Below are 17,702 nucleotides of genomic sequence, written 5' to 3'. Positions count from 1 at the left end.
AAGTTTACATACAGTTAGGTTGGAGTCATTAAAACTCATTTTTCAACCACTCCACAAATGTCTTGTTAACAAACTATAGTTTTGGCCAGTCGGTTAGGACATCTACTTTGTGCATGACACAAGTAATTTTTACAACAATTCTTTACAGACAGATTATTTAACTTATAATTCCCTGGATCACAATTCCAGTGGGTCAGAAGTTTACACACACTGACTGCATTTAAACAGCTTGGAAAATTCCCGAAAATTACGTCATGGCTTTAGAAGCTTCTGATAGGCTAATTGACATCATTTGAGTCAATTGGAAGTGTACCTGTGGATGTATTTCATGGCCTACGTTCAAACTCAGTGCCTCTTTGCTTGACATCATGAGAAAATCAGCCAATCAGCCAAAAATTGTAGACCACAAGTCTGGCTCATGCTTGGGAGCAATTTCCAAATGCCTGAAGGTACCACGTTCATCTGTACAAACAATAGTACGCAAGTATAAACACCATGGGACCACGCAGCCATCATTCCGCTCAGGAAGGAGATGCGTTCTATCTCCTAGAGATGAACGTACTTTGGTGCACAACGTGTAAATCAATCCCAGAACAACAGCAAAGGACCTTGTGAAGATGCTGGAGGAAACGGGTACAAAAGTATCTATATCCACAGTAAAATTAGTCCTATGTCGACATAACCTGAAAGGCCGCTCAGCAAGGAAGAAGCCACTGCTCCAAAACCGCCATAAAAAAAGCCAGACCTCGGCTTGCAACTGCACATGGGGACAAATATCATACTTTTTGGAAAAATGTCCTCTGGTCTGATGAAACAAAAATAGAACTGTGTGGCCATAATGACCATCGTGATGTTTGGAGGAGAAAGGGGGATGCATGCAAGCCGAAGAACACCATCCCAACCGTGAAGCATGGGGGTGGCAGCATCATGTTCTGGGGGTGCTTTGCTGCAGGAGGGACTGGTGCACTTCACAAAAAAGATGACATCACGAGAAAGAAAAAATATGTGGATATATTGAAGCAACATCTCAAGACATCAGTCAGGAAGTTAAAGCATGGTCACAAATGGTTCTTCCAAATGGACAATGACCCCAAGCATACTTCCAAAGTTGTGGCAAAATGGCTTAAGGACAACAAAGTTAAGGTATTGGAGTGGCCATCACAAAGCCCTGACCTCAATCCAAAAGAAAATTTGTGGGCAGAACTGAAAAAGCGTGAGAGAGCAAGGAGGCCTACAAACCTGACTCAGTTACACCAGCTCTGTCAGGGGGAATGGGCCAAAATTCACCCAACTTATTGTGGGAAGCTTGTGGAAGGCTACCTGAAACCTTTGACCCAAGTTAAAACATATATAAAGGCAATGCTACCAAATACTAATTAAGTGTATATAAACTTCTGACCCACTGGGAATGTGATGAAAGAAATAAAAGCTGAAATAAATCATTGTCTCTACTATTATTCTGACATTTCACATTCTTAAAATAAAGTGGTATTCCTAACTGACCTAAGACAAGGAATTTTACCATGATTAAATGTCAGGAATTGTGAATAACTGAGTTTAAATGTATTTGGCTAAGGTGTTTGTAAACTTCCTACTTCAACGGTATATTGCTGTTCACTGGACCCTGTGATCACTTGGCTACGTAGCTGATGCCTGCTGGACTGTTCATTAATCACGGTACTCCATTTTGTTTATCTGTCAGCCCCAGCCTCAAACTCAGGCCCTGTGTGTAGTTAACTGACCCTCTCTGCCCATTCATCGCCATTTTACCTGTTGTTGTTGTCTTACACGTTTTTGTCTTAGCTTGCTCTCCCAATCAACACCTGTGATTGCTTTATGTCTCACTTTATGTCTCTCTCTAATGTAAATATTTCTTGTATACTGTTTAGGGTAGTTATCATTGTTATATTTTACTGCAGAGCCCCTCGTCCCACTCAACATGCCTCAGAGAGCTCTTTTGTCCCACCTCCCACACATGCGGTGACCTTACCTATCATGACTAGTGCCTCCAGAGGTACAACCTCTCTTATCGTCACTCAATGCCTAGGTTTACCTCCACTGTACACGCACGCTACGCTGTACATTATGCCTTGAATCTATCCTACCACGCCCAGAAATCTGCCCCTTTTATTCTCTGTTCACAACGCACTAGACGTTCAGCTCTGATAGCCTTTAGCCGTACCCTCATCCTACTCCTCTGTTCCTCGGGTGATGTAGAGGTTAACCCAGGCGCTGTGTGTCCCCAGGCGCTCTCATTTGTTGACTTCTGTAACCGTAAAAGCCTTGGTTTCATGCATGTTAACATCAGAAGCCTCCACCCGAAGTTTGTTTTACTCACTGCTTTAGCAACCTTGATGTCCTTGCCGTGTTTGAATCCTGGCTTTACACCTCTGCTGTTTTCAATTAGGATCTCAGCGATCACTGCCTCATTGCCTGCATCCGTTATGGGTTCGCGGTCAAACGACCACCCCTCATCACTGTCACACTCTCCCTAAAACACTTCTGCAGGCCTTTCTAATCGACCTGGCCCGGGTATCCTGGAAGGATATTGATCTCATTTCATCAGTAGAGGATGCCTGGTTGTTCTTTAAAAGTAATTTCCTCACCATCTTAAATAAGCATGCCCCTTTCAAAAACTTTAAAAAAACTAAGAACAGATATAACCCTTGGTTCACTCCAGATCTGGAGGAGATTGACCAGCTCAAAAACATCCTATGGCGTATTGCACTAGCATTGAATAGTCTCCGCGATATGCAATTTTTCAGAGAAGTCGGGAACCAACACACAGTCAGTTAGGAAAGCAAAGGCTAGCTTTTTCAAACAGAAATCTGCATCCTGTAGCTCTAACTCCAAAAAGTTTTGGGACACTGTAAAGTCACCACCGATAAATCCACGATAATCGAGAATTTCAATAAGCTTATCTCTACGGTTGCCTCTATGTTTTCCTCCTGTCTACCCCAACCCTGGCCAACAGCTCCACACCCACCGCAGATACTTGCCAAAGCCTCCCCAGCTTCTCCTTCCAGATAGCTGATGTTCTGAAGGAGCTGCAAAACATGGACCCGTACAAATCAGCTGGGCTAGACAATCTGGACCCTCTCTTTCTAAAATGATCCGCAGCCATTTTTGCAACCCCTATTACTACTCTGTTCAACCTCTCTTTCATATCGTCCAAGATTCCTAAAGATTGGAAAGCATTCTGTATACATCTGGCCCTTCTTTGGACACTGTGTTAACAAACCTCCAAACGAGCTTCTATGCCATACAACACTCCTTCTGTGACCACCAATTGCTCTTAAACGCAAGTAAAACTAAATGCATGCTCTTCAACCGATCGCTGCCCGCACCCGCCCGCCCGACTCGCATCACTACTCTGGACAGTTCTGACATAGAATGTGGACAACTTCGAATAACTAGGTGTCTGGTTAGACTGTAGACTCTCCTTCCAGACTCATATTAAACATCTCCAATCCAAAATTAAGAATCTAGAATCGGCTTCCTATTTCACAACAATGCTTCACTCACGCTGCCAAACATACCCTCGTAAAACTGACTATCCTACCGATCCTTGACTTCAGCGACGTCATATACAAAATAGCCTCCAACACTCTACTCAGCAAACTGGATGAAGTCTATCACAGTGCCATCCATTTTGTTACCAAAGCCCCATATACCACCCACCACTGCGACCTGTATGCTCTCGTCGGCTGGCCCTGGCTACATATTCGTTGCCAAACCCACTGGCTCCAAGTCATCTATAAGTCTTTGCTAGGTAAGCTCCTCAACTCAGCTCACTGGTCGGCATAGCAACACCCACCTGTAGCATGCGCTCCAGCAGGCATATCTCACTGGTCATCCCCAAAGCCAAAACTTACTCTGGCCGCCTTTCCTTCCAGGTCTCTGCTACTAATGACTGGAAAGAATAGCATAAATCGCTGAAGCTGGAGTCATATCTCCCTCACTAACTTTGAGCATCAGCTATCTGAGCAGCTTACCGATCGCTGCAGCTGAACACAGCCCATCTGTAAACAGTCCATCCAACTGCCTACCTCATCCCCATGTTTTTATTTACTTTTTTTGCTCTTTTGCACACCAGTATTTCTACTTGCACATCATCTATCACTCCAGTGTTAATTTGCTAAATTGTAATTAGTTCACTACTATGGCCTATTTATTGCCTCACCTCCTTACTCCATTTGCACACACTGTATATAGACATTTCTATTGTATATAGTCTCCACATTGACTATGTGCCGGTACCCCCTGTATATAGTCTAGCTATTGTTATTTAACCTCTGCTCTTCAATTACTTGTTCCTTTTATTTCCTATTCTTATTTGTACTTTTTTTAAACTGCATTGTTGGTTATGTGCTTGTAAGTAAGCATTTCACTTTAAGGTAAAATTCAATTTGATTTGATAGACTCAGAATGAATGACTGACTGCCCAGTTCAACATCAGTTCACCGGCTCACCTCATACTGTATTGGAGCAGCAGCAGCTGACTTGATCGTTGATGCTAATCATCATGTTTTGAATCTGAGAGTAAATGGAGCTAACTACAACTCTAAAAATGAAGGGTTCAACTGGAGTTGTTCTCAGATCCCCTAAGAACCGTAGGGTTCTTGGTCGATGAAAAACAGCCCCAAAAGGTTATTCAAAGAACTTGTTAGAAGGTGGGTTCATCGAGGAACCTCCGTTGTTGCTGGACTTCTTCCGGGAACTTCGCAATTACAACTGAAAACGATGTTGACAAGTTTGGATGCGACAACAAGTTAAAGAGGTTAAGTTGGGTTGATGTTTGGCTCTGTATATGTCTCGAAATAATTTATATAATAATATAACATAGCAATAATGAATAACGAAGACAATTCTGGTTTTCTGTGAATATCTTCCATAACGTTACTATAGTTAATTACCGTAAATATAAGAAAGTCGGGTTTGACCGTCGGCGTTGTATGAGCTACAGTACAGTACCGTTATCTATGTCCTAACTAGGCACAACTAGGTTTGGATTATTTCCCTCAACTATATTCTTTCACATATATTGTATATCGTTTCCATAAAGCCAAAATGGCTTTACACTTCATTAACGTAAGTTTCCAATCTAGAGCAGCACTTTTGTGATAATGAACTAGCTAACGTTAACTAACTCACTAAGGACCGTGACCTGTCCAGACGAGATGTTACAACGAACTGAATCGTCAATGGAGGTCTTCCTCTTTAAATAGCCTGCTACAGCATGCAATACTATTCACTCACAAGGGGGCATAACGTTACATGGACAATAATATCGCATTTTGGAGACGTTACAAGTGAACTGGAATCCAGCCCTAGGACAAGTGTACTGGAATGCAGCCCTAGGACAAGTCTACTGGAATGCAGCCCTAGAACAAGTTAACTGGAATGCAGCCATAGAACAAGTGAACTGGAATGCAGCCCTAGAACAAGTGAACTGGAATGCAGCCCTAGGACAAGAGACCTGGAATGCAGCCCCAGGACAAGTGAACTGGAATGCAGTCTTACTACAAGTGAACTGGAATGCAGCCCTAGGACAAGTCTACTGGAATGCAGCCCTAGGACAAGTGTACTGGAATGCAGCCCTAGGACAAGTGAACTGGAATGCAGCCCTAGGACAAGTCTACTGGAATGCAGCCCAAGAACAAGTGAACTGGAAATCAGCCCAAGGACAAGTGTAGTGTAATACAGCCCTAGGACACGTGAACTGGAATGCAGCCCTAGGACAAGTGACCTGGAATGCAGCCCTTGGACAAGTGAACTGGAATGCAGCCCTTGGACAAGTGAACTGGAATGCAGCCCTAGAACAAGTGAACTGGAATTCAGCCCTAAAACAAGTGAACTGAAATGCAGCCCTATGACAAGTGAACTGAAATACAGCCCTAGGACAAGTCTACTGGAATACAGCCCTAGAACAAGTGAACTGGAATGCAGCCCTTGGACAAGTGAACTGGAACAAAGTCTCGTTGTTGTCTGGTAAATATTGTATATCTAATAAGGTGAAAGAAGTATCAGACAAACTCATTCATAGAATCTACCCTGTAAAGACCTTTAAAATAGCTATTGATAACAAATGTGTATTTTGTGATTGTGACCCAGAGACTCTTGACCATTTATTTTGGGACTGCTCTCATGTCAGAAGATTTTATTATAAAATAAACAACTATTAATGCTAATCTAATATGTTTTATTTTGATCCAAATGATATGGACCCTGATTTAACTTTCATTGTTCATTTATTTATCTTTCATGTAAGATTCTTTGTCCATAAAATGAAGAGGACAAACCCCTCTTCACATTATTTAAGATTTATTTAAATATTATTTTGAAGTGATCAGTAAATGTTAAAACAAAAAAGCAATACGCACCACAAAAGTATTTAACAAATTGGAAATTAATCTTGATATGTAATACCCCTGTTTGTTAGGTTTATGTTTGGTTCTTGTTTGTATATTTCTGTTTTTTTTTGTATTTGTTGTGTTCATAATAAAAACTAAGTTATTAAGTCTTTAACTGTCACGTTCTGACCATAGTTCTTTTGTGTTTTCTTTGTTTTAGTGTTGGTCAGGACGTGAGCTGAGTGGGCATTTTCTGTTGTGTGTCTAGTTTTCCCGTTTCTATGTTTGGCCTGATATGGTTCCCAATCAGAGGCAGGTGTTAGTCAAGGTCTCTGATTGGGAACCATATTTAGGTAGCCTGTTTTGTGGGTGGTTGTCTTCTGTCTTCATGTGTCTGCACTAGACAGAACTGTTTAGTTTTTTCACATTTGTTGTTTTGTATTTTGTAGTGTTCACGTTTATCATCTTTATTAAACATGATGAACACTAACCACCGGGCGCTTTGGTCCTCTCCTTCATCCACAGAAGAAAGCTGTTACATAACCACACTGTTGTTACACTGGTGAGTAAAAACTCATACTTAAGCTTTAACTTTTTGTCTGAAAATAAAATGTTTATTTTCCTCAACTGCGTCCAGTCAGCAGATGTACTAGATGCTGCTTAGGCCGCCCGTTGTGACTCCGTCAAGAATTCAGCAGAGCAAGTTTGTATGAAGGTCTGGTTATTAAATGGGTTCATAGTTCAATAGTAATATCCTGTAACACCCTCTGGTGATGAACTTTGCTGCCCTGTTTCCAGTTGTCCACATTTCTGGGAGAACCTATTCAATTAATTAAATAGATTTTGAAAATTGAAAAACAAACTATGTATTATTAGCTAACTAGCTACAGTGCAGGCTGACTCAAATGAGCTAGCTAGTTGGCTAGCTATCTAACTAACTTCACATTCTGTATAGATAGGTAGATGCTGATGTTTAATTCACTTAGCTAACTTCATATTAGCAAGCTATATTGATGTATTTATCACTGTAAAGTATATCAGCCCCAAATGTCAGTGAGAGAGGCTATTCTGGATAGGGCAGATACTTTTGTGTTGTTCCTGTCCCTAGAAGTGAGGACGGAGATAATAGTAACATAATATTCAGTGTGGTGTAACTTGACTATAATGAAGTGTGTTTCTTGTGAGGTTTTCTGTCCTCAGATAAAGAGCATTATGAAAGCCAGTCTACATATGAAGAGCAGTGGTTCTCAGTCCTGGAGACTCAGAGGCACATTGTTGTTTTTGCCTCAGCACTGCACGGCTGATTCAAATGATCAACTCATCATCAAGCTTCAAGTGGTATTTATGTATTCATTTGTGATGCTATCCTTGATATGATCCTGTTATTGTCACATGCTACACATGCACATATGTGTGTCCATCCATCTATCAATACAATATTATCATGATTTGTTATCAGGAATATTATACTTTAGTAATCCACAATGGCCTGGTGATATAACCGTATAATATTTACATTGTCTTCCATATTCCTACAGAAACCTTGTCACTGGAGATTTCTTCAAAACGATTGCCTAGTTACTGTGTAGGGCACTGCAAGGTTGGGTGACCAGGGTCATCTGTGACTGCCTCCTGGAGGAATTCAGGTGTGTGAAGGCTACCCGTGTCCTGCGTAATTTCATGAGGATGGACACACGGACCAGGAGGGGATCTCCAGCTCGCCACCGTGTCCCAGAGGAGAAGTCTACTGCTCTGCAGGATGTTTCAAGGATGGGGTCTAACAACGCAGCAAGAGAGGCAATCCGTGTACAGGAGATCTTCACCTCCTACTTCTTCAAAGAGGGTGCTGTTCTCTGGCAACACCATAGACTACACTATGCACAACCAAAGGCTATTTTAAGCACGCTGTTTGATTAAATAAGACACACAAATGACTGGAGGGAGCCGGTCGTCAATATAACCTGACTAGATGGAGCCGGTCATCGACATAACCTTTTTTATTTAACTCGGCAAGTCAGTTAAGAACACATTCTTATTTTCAATGAAGGCTTAGGAACAGTGGGTTAACTGCCTTGTTCAGGGGCAGAACAAAAGATTTGTACCTTGTCAGCTCGGGGATCCGATCTTGCAACCTTTCGGTTACTATTCCAACGCTCTTAACCACTAGGCTACGCTGCCGCCCCAACCTAACCAGAACTCCCCCACGCTGCTGGACTGCGTAAATTCTGCCGTTCTTGCGGGGTCCTCCTCTAATGTATCTTGTAGGGTCAGGTCTGGGTGGTCTGCCAGGGGCCGTTTCATTTAGTATCCGTTTGGGTCGGCATGGGGAATGATTGTATTTTCCCATAGTATGTTTTACCGAAGTTGACCGACTGAAAGGGAGTGTAACATTATATTGTTGGATTCTAAACTTTGAACGTTGAGATATTAAAGACATGATAGATCAGACGCAGAGTATATAAAGAAGTGAGATCTGTAGAAAGACAGTGGCTGTGGAATGTGCTGGGTGGACGGGAGGAGATCACAGGATTGCTTTAGGGGAAGCGGATGGACATCTGTGGATTAGGTGAAGGAGGGGTTGAGGTCAGGAGGTCAGGTCAGATCCCCTGAAGGGAGTAATAATGGTTTAGTATCCTGTTACCCTCTTCCTGTGGAACCAGAAGATGTAAGGATTGGAGGGAAGGAGGAGTGTCCAAAGTGGGGTGTATATATATATATATACCTGTGATGGTGAGAACATGTTTTTGTCTGAATTACAGCTTTAACGACCCTTCGGGAAGAATTAAACTTGGTTAAACTTCTCTAGTGTCCGTGAGTTATTTACTCTGAAAAATTAGAACCTAACACTATAATTACTGTTCCCTGAAGGAGGGAACCGAGGTACAACATCTATTTGGCCCCACCCCTTCCTGGGTCGGTGAAAAGCGGTATTAAATTTAAGGAATAAATCAGAGCCTCACACTCATCACCTGTAGAAGGCGGGGCTGGCTTTTTTTTTACACCCTATAGCTAGAACCTCCATCAGAAGCTAACCAGCTAATTAGCTACTATCTATTTAGTCATTGTTAGCCACTGCTAGCAGCTTTTACCTTTAGCTCAGACACTAGCTGATTTTAGCCTAGATAATACCTGCCAGTCTGCACAGAGCAATATCAACCCTGAGCATATCGGACAGTTTTTCTCCACTACATCACTGTATTCCTGCCGTAAGCTCTGGACCTTTACACCAGATAATCGCAACTAGCTAGCTGCTACCGAGTTGCCCAGACCCTCAGCTAGCCTTGAGCCAAGCCCATCTCCCGGCCTGCTCAGTGGACCCTATGAACACTCGGCTACACAGCTGATGCCTCCCAGACTCTTCACTAACACGACTTGAAGCACCTACATCACCGGATTCCTGCCGTAAACTCTGGACCTTTGCACAGGATGCACCAGAGTGGCTAACGCCCTTCTCCAGAATCTAGCACCAGTTAGCCTCGAACAAGGTGCATCTCCCGGCTAGCAAACAAAATTACTCCAGCCACAATACCTATTTTGCAAATTGGCCTGGACCATTTGTCAACACGGAGCCCTGCCCATCAATCGTGACTGGTCTCGTCGTAACTCCGTCCTTTGCAGGATGTCGGTGACGCCCTTGTCCCGAAGCTAGCACCAGTAAGCCTCGAGCCAGGCACATCTCCCGGCTAGCGTAGTGACAACTACCTAACGGCTTCCCTGTTTCATACAATCGAAGTCGGAAGTTTACATACAGTTAGGTTGGAGTCATTAAAACTCATTTTTCAACCACTCCACAAATGTCTTGTTAACAAACTATAGTTTTGGCCAGTCGGTTAGGACATCTACTTTGTGCATGACACAAGTAATTTTTACAACAATTCTTTACAGACAGATTATTTAACTTATAATTCCCTGGATCACAATTCCAGTGGGTCAGAAGTTTACACACACTGACTGCATTTAAACAGCTTGGAAAATTCCCGAAAATTACGTCATGGCTTTAGAAGCTTCTGATAGGCTAATTGACATCATTTGAGTCAATTGGAAGTGTACCTGTGGATGTATTTCATGGCCTACGTTCAAACTCAGTGCCTCTTTGCTTGACATCATGAGAAAATCAGCCAATCAGCCAAAAATTGTAGACCACAAGTCTGGCTCATGCTTGGGAGCAATTTCCAAATGCCTGAAGGTACCACGTTCATCTGTACAAACAATAGTACGCAAGTATAAACACCATGGGACCACGCAGCCATCATTCCGCTCAGGAAGGAGATGCGTTCTATCTCCTAGAGATGAACGTACTTTGGTGCACAACGTGTAAATCAATCCCAGAACAACAGCAAAGGACCTTGTGAAGATGCTGGAGGAAACGGGTACAAAAGTATCTATATCCACAGTAAAATTAGTCCTATGTCGACATAACCTGAAAGGCCGCTCAGCAAGGAAGAAGCCACTGCTCCAAAACCGCCATAAAAAAAGCCAGACCTCGGCTTGCAACTGCACATGGGGACAAATATCATACTTTTTGGAAAAATGTCCTCTGGTCTGATGAAACAAAAATAGAACTGTGTGGCCATAATGACCATCGTGATGTTTGGAGGAGAAAGGGGGATGCATGCAAGCCGAAGAACACCATCCCAACCGTGAAGCATGGGGGTGGCAGCATCATGTTCTGGGGGTGCTTTGCTGCAGGAGGGACTGGTGCACTTCACAAAAAAGATGACATCACGAGAAAGAAAAAATATGTGGATATATTGAAGCAACATCTCAAGACATCAGTCAGGAAGTTAAAGCATGGTCACAAATGGTTCTTCCAAATGGACAATGACCCCAAGCATACTTCCAAAGTTGTGGCAAAATGGCTTAAGGACAACAAAGTTAAGGTATTGGAGTGGCCATCACAAAGCCCTGACCTCAATCCAAAAGAAAATTTGTGGGCAGAACTGAAAAAGCGTGAGAGAGCAAGGAGGCCTACAAACCTGACTCAGTTACACCAGCTCTGTCAGGGGGAATGGGCCAAAATTCACCCAACTTATTGTGGGAAGCTTGTGGAAGGCTACCTGAAACCTTTGACCCAAGTTAAAACATATATAAAGGCAATGCTACCAAATACTAATTAAGTGTATATAAACTTCTGACCCACTGGGAATGTGATGAAAGAAATAAAAGCTGAAATAAATCATTGTCTCTACTATTATTCTGACATTTCACATTCTTAAAATAAAGTGGTATTCCTAACTGACCTAAGACAAGGAATTTTACCATGATTAAATGTCAGGAATTGTGAATAACTGAGTTTAAATGTATTTGGCTAAGGTGTTTGTAAACTTCCTACTTCAACGGTATATTGCTGTTCACTGGACCCTGTGATCACTTGGCTACGTAGCTGATGCCTGCTGGACTGTTCATTAATCACGGTACTCCATTTTGTTTATCTGTCAGCCCCAGCCTCAAACTCAGGCCCTGTGTGTAGTTAACTGACCCTCTCTGCCCATTCATCGCCATTTTACCTGTTGTTGTTGTCTTACACGTTTTTGTCTTAGCTTGCTCTCCCAATCAACACCTGTGATTGCTTTATGTCTCACTTTATGTCTCTCTCTAATGTAAATATTTCTTGTATACTGTTTAGGGTAGTTATCATTGTTATATTTTACTGCAGAGCCCCTCGTCCCACTCAACATGCCTCAGAGAGCTCTTTTGTCCCACCTCCCACACATGCGGTGACCTTACCTATCATGACTAGTGCCTCCAGAGGTACAACCTCTCTTATCGTCACTCAATGCCTAGGTTTACCTCCACTGTACACGCACGCTACGCTGTACATTATGCCTTGAATCTATCCTACCACGCCCAGAAATCTGCCCCTTTTATTCTCTGTTCACAACGCACTAGACGTTCAGCTCTGATAGCCTTTAGCCGTACCCTCATCCTACTCCTCTGTTCCTCGGGTGATGTAGAGGTTAACCCAGGCGCTGTGTGTCCCCAGGCGCTCTCATTTGTTGACTTCTGTAACCGTAAAAGCCTTGGTTTCATGCATGTTAACATCAGAAGCCTCCACCCGAAGTTTGTTTTACTCACTGCTTTAGCAACCTTGATGTCCTTGCCGTGTTTGAATCCTGGCTTTACACCTCTGCTGTTTTCAATTAGGATCTCAGCGATCACTGCCTCATTGCCTGCATCCGTTATGGGTTCGCGGTCAAACGACCACCCCTCATCACTGTCACACTCTCCCTAAAACACTTCTGCAGGCCTTTCTAATCGACCTGGCCCGGGTATCCTGGAAGGATATTGATCTCATTTCATCAGTAGAGGATGCCTGGTTGTTCTTTAAAAGTAATTTCCTCACCATCTTAAATAAGCATGCCCCTTTCAAAAACTTTAAAAAAACTAAGAACAGATATAACCCTTGGTTCACTCCAGATCTGGAGGAGATTGACCAGCTCAAAAACATCCTATGGCGTATTGCACTAGCATTGAATAGTCTCCGCGATATGCAATTTTTCAGAGAAGTCGGGAACCAACACACAGTCAGTTAGGAAAGCAAAGGCTAGCTTTTTCAAACAGAAATCTGCATCCTGTAGCTCTAACTCCAAAAAGTTTTGGGACACTGTAAAGTCACCACCGATAAATCCACGATAATCGAGAATTTCAATAAGCTTATCTCTACGGTTGCCTCTATGTTTTCCTCCTGTCTACCCCAACCCTGGCCAACAGCTCCACACCCACCGCAGATACTTGCCAAAGCCTCCCCAGCTTCTCCTTCCAGATAGCTGATGTTCTGAAGGAGCTGCAAAACATGGACCCGTACAAATCAGCTGGGCTAGACAATCTGGACCCTCTCTTTCTAAAATGATCCGCAGCCATTTTTGCAACCCCTATTACTACTCTGTTCAACCTCTCTTTCATATCGTCCAAGATTCCTAAAGATTGGAAAGCATTCTGTATACATCTGGCCCTTCTTTGGACACTGTGTTAACAAACCTCCAAACGAGCTTCTATGCCATACAACACTCCTTCTGTGACCACCAATTGCTCTTAAACGCAAGTAAAACTAAATGCATGCTCTTCAACCGATCGCTGCCCGCACCCGCCCGCCCGACTCGCATCACTACTCTGGACAGTTCTGACATAGAATGTGGACAACTTCGAATAACTAGGTGTCTGGTTAGACTGTAGACTCTCCTTCCAGACTCATATTAAACATCTCCAATCCAAAATTAAGAATCTAGAATCGGCTTCCTATTTCACAACAATGCTTCACTCACGCTGCCAAACATACCCTCGTAAAACTGACTATCCTACCGATCCTTGACTTCAGCGACGTCATATACAAAATAGCCTCCAACACTCTACTCAGCAAACTGGATGAAGTCTATCACAGTGCCATCCATTTTGTTACCAAAGCCCCATATACCACCCACCACTGCGACCTGTATGCTCTCGTCGGCTGGCCCTGGCTACATATTCGTTGCCAAACCCACTGGCTCCAAGTCATCTATAAGTCTTTGCTAGGTAAGCTCCTCAACTCAGCTCACTGGTCGGCATAGCAACACCCACCTGTTAAATGCGCTCCAGCAGGCATATCTCACTGGTCATCCCCAAAGCCAAAACTTACTCTGGCCGCCTTTCCTTCCAGGTCTCTGCTACTAATGACTGGAAAGAATAGCATAAATCGCTGAAGCTGGAGTCATATCTCCCTCACTAACTTTGAGCATCAGCTATCTGAGCAGCTTACCGATCGCTGCAGCTGAACACAGCCCATCTGTAAACAGTCCATCCAACTGCCTACCTCATCCCCATGTTTTTATTTACTTTTTTTGCTCTTTTGCACACCAGTATTTCTACTTGCACATCATCTATCACTCCAGTGTTAATTTGCTAAATTGTAATTAGTTCACTACTATGGCCTATTTATTGCCTCACCTCCTTACTCCATTTGCACACACTGTATATAGACATTTCTATTGTATATAGTCTCCACATTGACTATGTGCCGGTACCCCCTGTATATAGTCTAGCTATTGTTATTTAACCTCTGCTCTTCAATTACTTGTTCCTTTTATTTCCTATTCTTATTTGTACTTTTTTTAAACTGCATTGTTGGTTATGTGCTTGTAAGTAAGCATTTCACTTTAAGGTAAAATTCAATTTGATTTGATAGACTCAGAATGAATGACTGACTGCCCAGTTCAACATCAGTTCACCGGCTCACCTCATACTGTATTGGAGCAGCAGCAGCTGACTTGATCGTTGATGCTAATCATCATGTTTTGAATCTGAGAGTAAATGGAGCTAACTACAACTCTAAAAATGAAGGGTTCAACTGGAGTTGTTCTCAGATCCCCTAAGAACCGTAGGGTTCTTGGTCGATGAAAAACAGCCCCAAAAGGTTATTCAAAGAACTTGTTAGAAGGTGGGTTCATCGAGGAACCTCCGTTGTTGCTGGACTTCTTCCGGGAACTTCGCAATTACAACTGAAAACGATGTTGACAAGTTTGGATGCGACAACAAGTTAAAGAGGTTAAGTTGGGTTGATGTTTGGCTCTGTATATGTCTCGAAATAATTTATATAATAATATAACATAGCAATAATGAATAACGAAGACAATTCTGGTTTTCTGTGAATATCTTCCATAACGTTACTATAGTTAATTACCGTAAATATAAGAAAGTCGGGTTTGACCGTCGGCGTTGTATGAGCTACAGTACAGTACCGTTATCTATGTCCTAACTAGGCACAACTAGGTTTGGATTATTTCCCTCAACTATATTCTTTCACATATATTGTATATCGTTTCCATAAAGCCAAAATGGCTTTACACTTCATTAACGTAAGTTTCCAATCTAGAGCAGCACTTTTGTGATAATGAACTAGCTAACGTTAACTAACTCACTAAGGACCGTGACCTGTCCAGACGAGATGTTACAACGAACTGAATCGTCAATGGAGGTCTTCCTCTTTAAATAGCCTGCTACAGCATGCAATACTATTCACTCACAAGGGGGCATAACGTTACATGGACAATAATATCGCATTTTGGAGACGTTACAAGTGAACTGGAATCCAGCCCTAGGACAAGTGTACTGGAATGCAGCCCTAGGACAAGTCTACTGGAATGCAGCCCTAGAACAAGTTAACTGGAATGCAGCCATAGAACAAGTGAACTGGAATGCAGCCCTAGAACAAGTGAACTGGAATGCAGCCCTAGGACAAGAGACCTGGAATGCAGCCCCAGGACAAGTGAACTGGAATGCAGTCTTACTACAAGTGAACTGGAATGCAGCCCTAGGACAAGTCTACTGGAATGCAGCCCTAGGACAAGTGTACTGGAATGCAGCCCTAGGACAAGTGAACTGGAATGCAGCCCTAGGACAAGTCTACTGGAATGCAGCCCAAGAACAAGTGAACTGGAAATCAGCCCAAGGACAAGTGTAGTGTAATACAGCCCTAGGACACGTGAACTGGAATGCAGCCCTAGGACAAGTGACCTGGAATGCAGCCCTTGGACAAGTGAACTGGAATGCAGCCCTTGGACAAGTGAACTGGAATGCAGCCCTAGAACAAGTGAACTGGAATTCAGCCCTAAAACAAGTGAACTGAAATGCAGCCCTATGACAAGTGAACTGAAATACAGCCCTAGGACAAGTCTACTGGAATACAGCCCTAGAACAAGTGAACTGGAATGCAGCCCTTGGACAAGTGAACTGGAACAAAGTCTCGTTGTTGTCTGGTAAATATTGTATATCTAATAAGGTGAAAGAAGTATCAGACAAACTCATTCATAGAATCTACCCTGTAAAGACCTTTAAAATAGCTATTGATAACAAATGTGTATTTTGTGATTGTGACCCAGAGACTCTTGACCATTTATTTTGGGACTGCTCTCATGTCAGAAGATTTTATTATAAAATAAACAACTATTAATGCTAATCTAATATGTTTTATTTTGATCCAAATGATATGGACCCTGATTTAACTTTCATTGTTCATTTATTTATCTTTCATGTAAGATTCTTTGTCCATAAAATGAAGAGGACAAACCCCTCTTCACATTATTTAAGATTTATTTAAATATTATTTTGAAGTGATCAGTAAATGTTAAAACAAAAAAGCAATACGCACCACAAAAGTATTTAACAAATTGGAAATTAATCTTGATATGTAATACCCCTGTTTGTTAGGTTTATGTTTGGTTCTTGTTTGTATATTTCTGTTTTTTTTTGTATTTGTTGTGTTCATAATAAAAACTAAGTTATTAAGTCTTTAACTGTCACGTTCTGACCATAGTTCTTTTGTGTTTTCTTTGTTTTAGTGTTGGTCAGGACGTGAGCTGAGTGGGCATTTTCTGTTGTGTGTCTAGTTTTCCCGTTTCTATGTTTGGCCTGATATGGTTCCCAATCAGAGGCAGGTGTTAGTCAAGGTCTCTGATTGGGAACCATATTTAGGTAGCCTGTTTTGTGGGTGGTTGTCTTCTGTCTTCATGTGTCTGCACTAGACAGAACTGTTTAGTTTTTTCACATTTGTTGTTTTGTATTTTGTAGTGTTCACGTTTATCATCTTTATTAAACATGATGAACACTAACCACCGGGCGCTTTGGTCCTCTCCTTCATCCACAGAAGAAAGCTGTTACATAACCACACTGTTGTTACACTGGTGAGTAAAAACTCATACTTAAGCTTTAACTTTTTGTCTGAAAATAAAATGTTTATTTTCCTCAACTGCGTCCAGTCAGCAGATGTACTAGATGCTGCTTAGGCCGCCCGTTGTGACTCCGTCAAGAATTCAGCAGAGCAAGTTTGTATGAAGGTCTGGTTATTAAATGGGTTCATAGTTCAATAGTAATATCCTGTAACACCCTCTGGTGATGAACTTTGCTGCCCTGTTTCCAGTTGTCCACATTTCTGGGAGAACCTATTCAATTAATTAAATAGATTTTGAAAATTGAAAAACAAACTATGTATTATTAGCTAACTAGCTACAGTGCAGGCTGACTCAAATGAGCTAGCTAGTTGGCTAGCTATCTAACTAACTTCACATTCTGTATAGATAGGTAGATGCTGATGTTTAATTCACTTAGCTAACTTCATATTAGCAAGCTATATTGATGTATTTATCACTGTAAAGTATATCAGCCCCAAATGTCAGTGAGAGAGGCTATTCTGGATAGGGCAGATACTTTTGTGTTGTTCCTGTCCCTAGAAGTGAGGACGGAGATAATAGTAACATAATATTCAGTGTGGTGTAACTTGACTATAATGAAGTGTGTTTCTTGTGAGGTTTTCTGTCCTCAGATAAAGAGCATTATGAAAGCCAGTCTACATATGAAGAGCAGTGGTTCTCAGTCCTGGAG

This window comes from Oncorhynchus clarkii, chromosome 13 (assembly GCF_045791955.1).
Source record: "Oncorhynchus clarkii lewisi isolate Uvic-CL-2024 chromosome 13, UVic_Ocla_1.0, whole genome shotgun sequence".
NCBI lineage: Eukaryota > Metazoa > Chordata > Actinopteri > Salmoniformes > Salmonidae > Oncorhynchus > Oncorhynchus clarkii.
The sequence above is the reverse complement of the archived record's forward strand: the minus strand, read 5'-3'. Positions refer to the sequence as shown.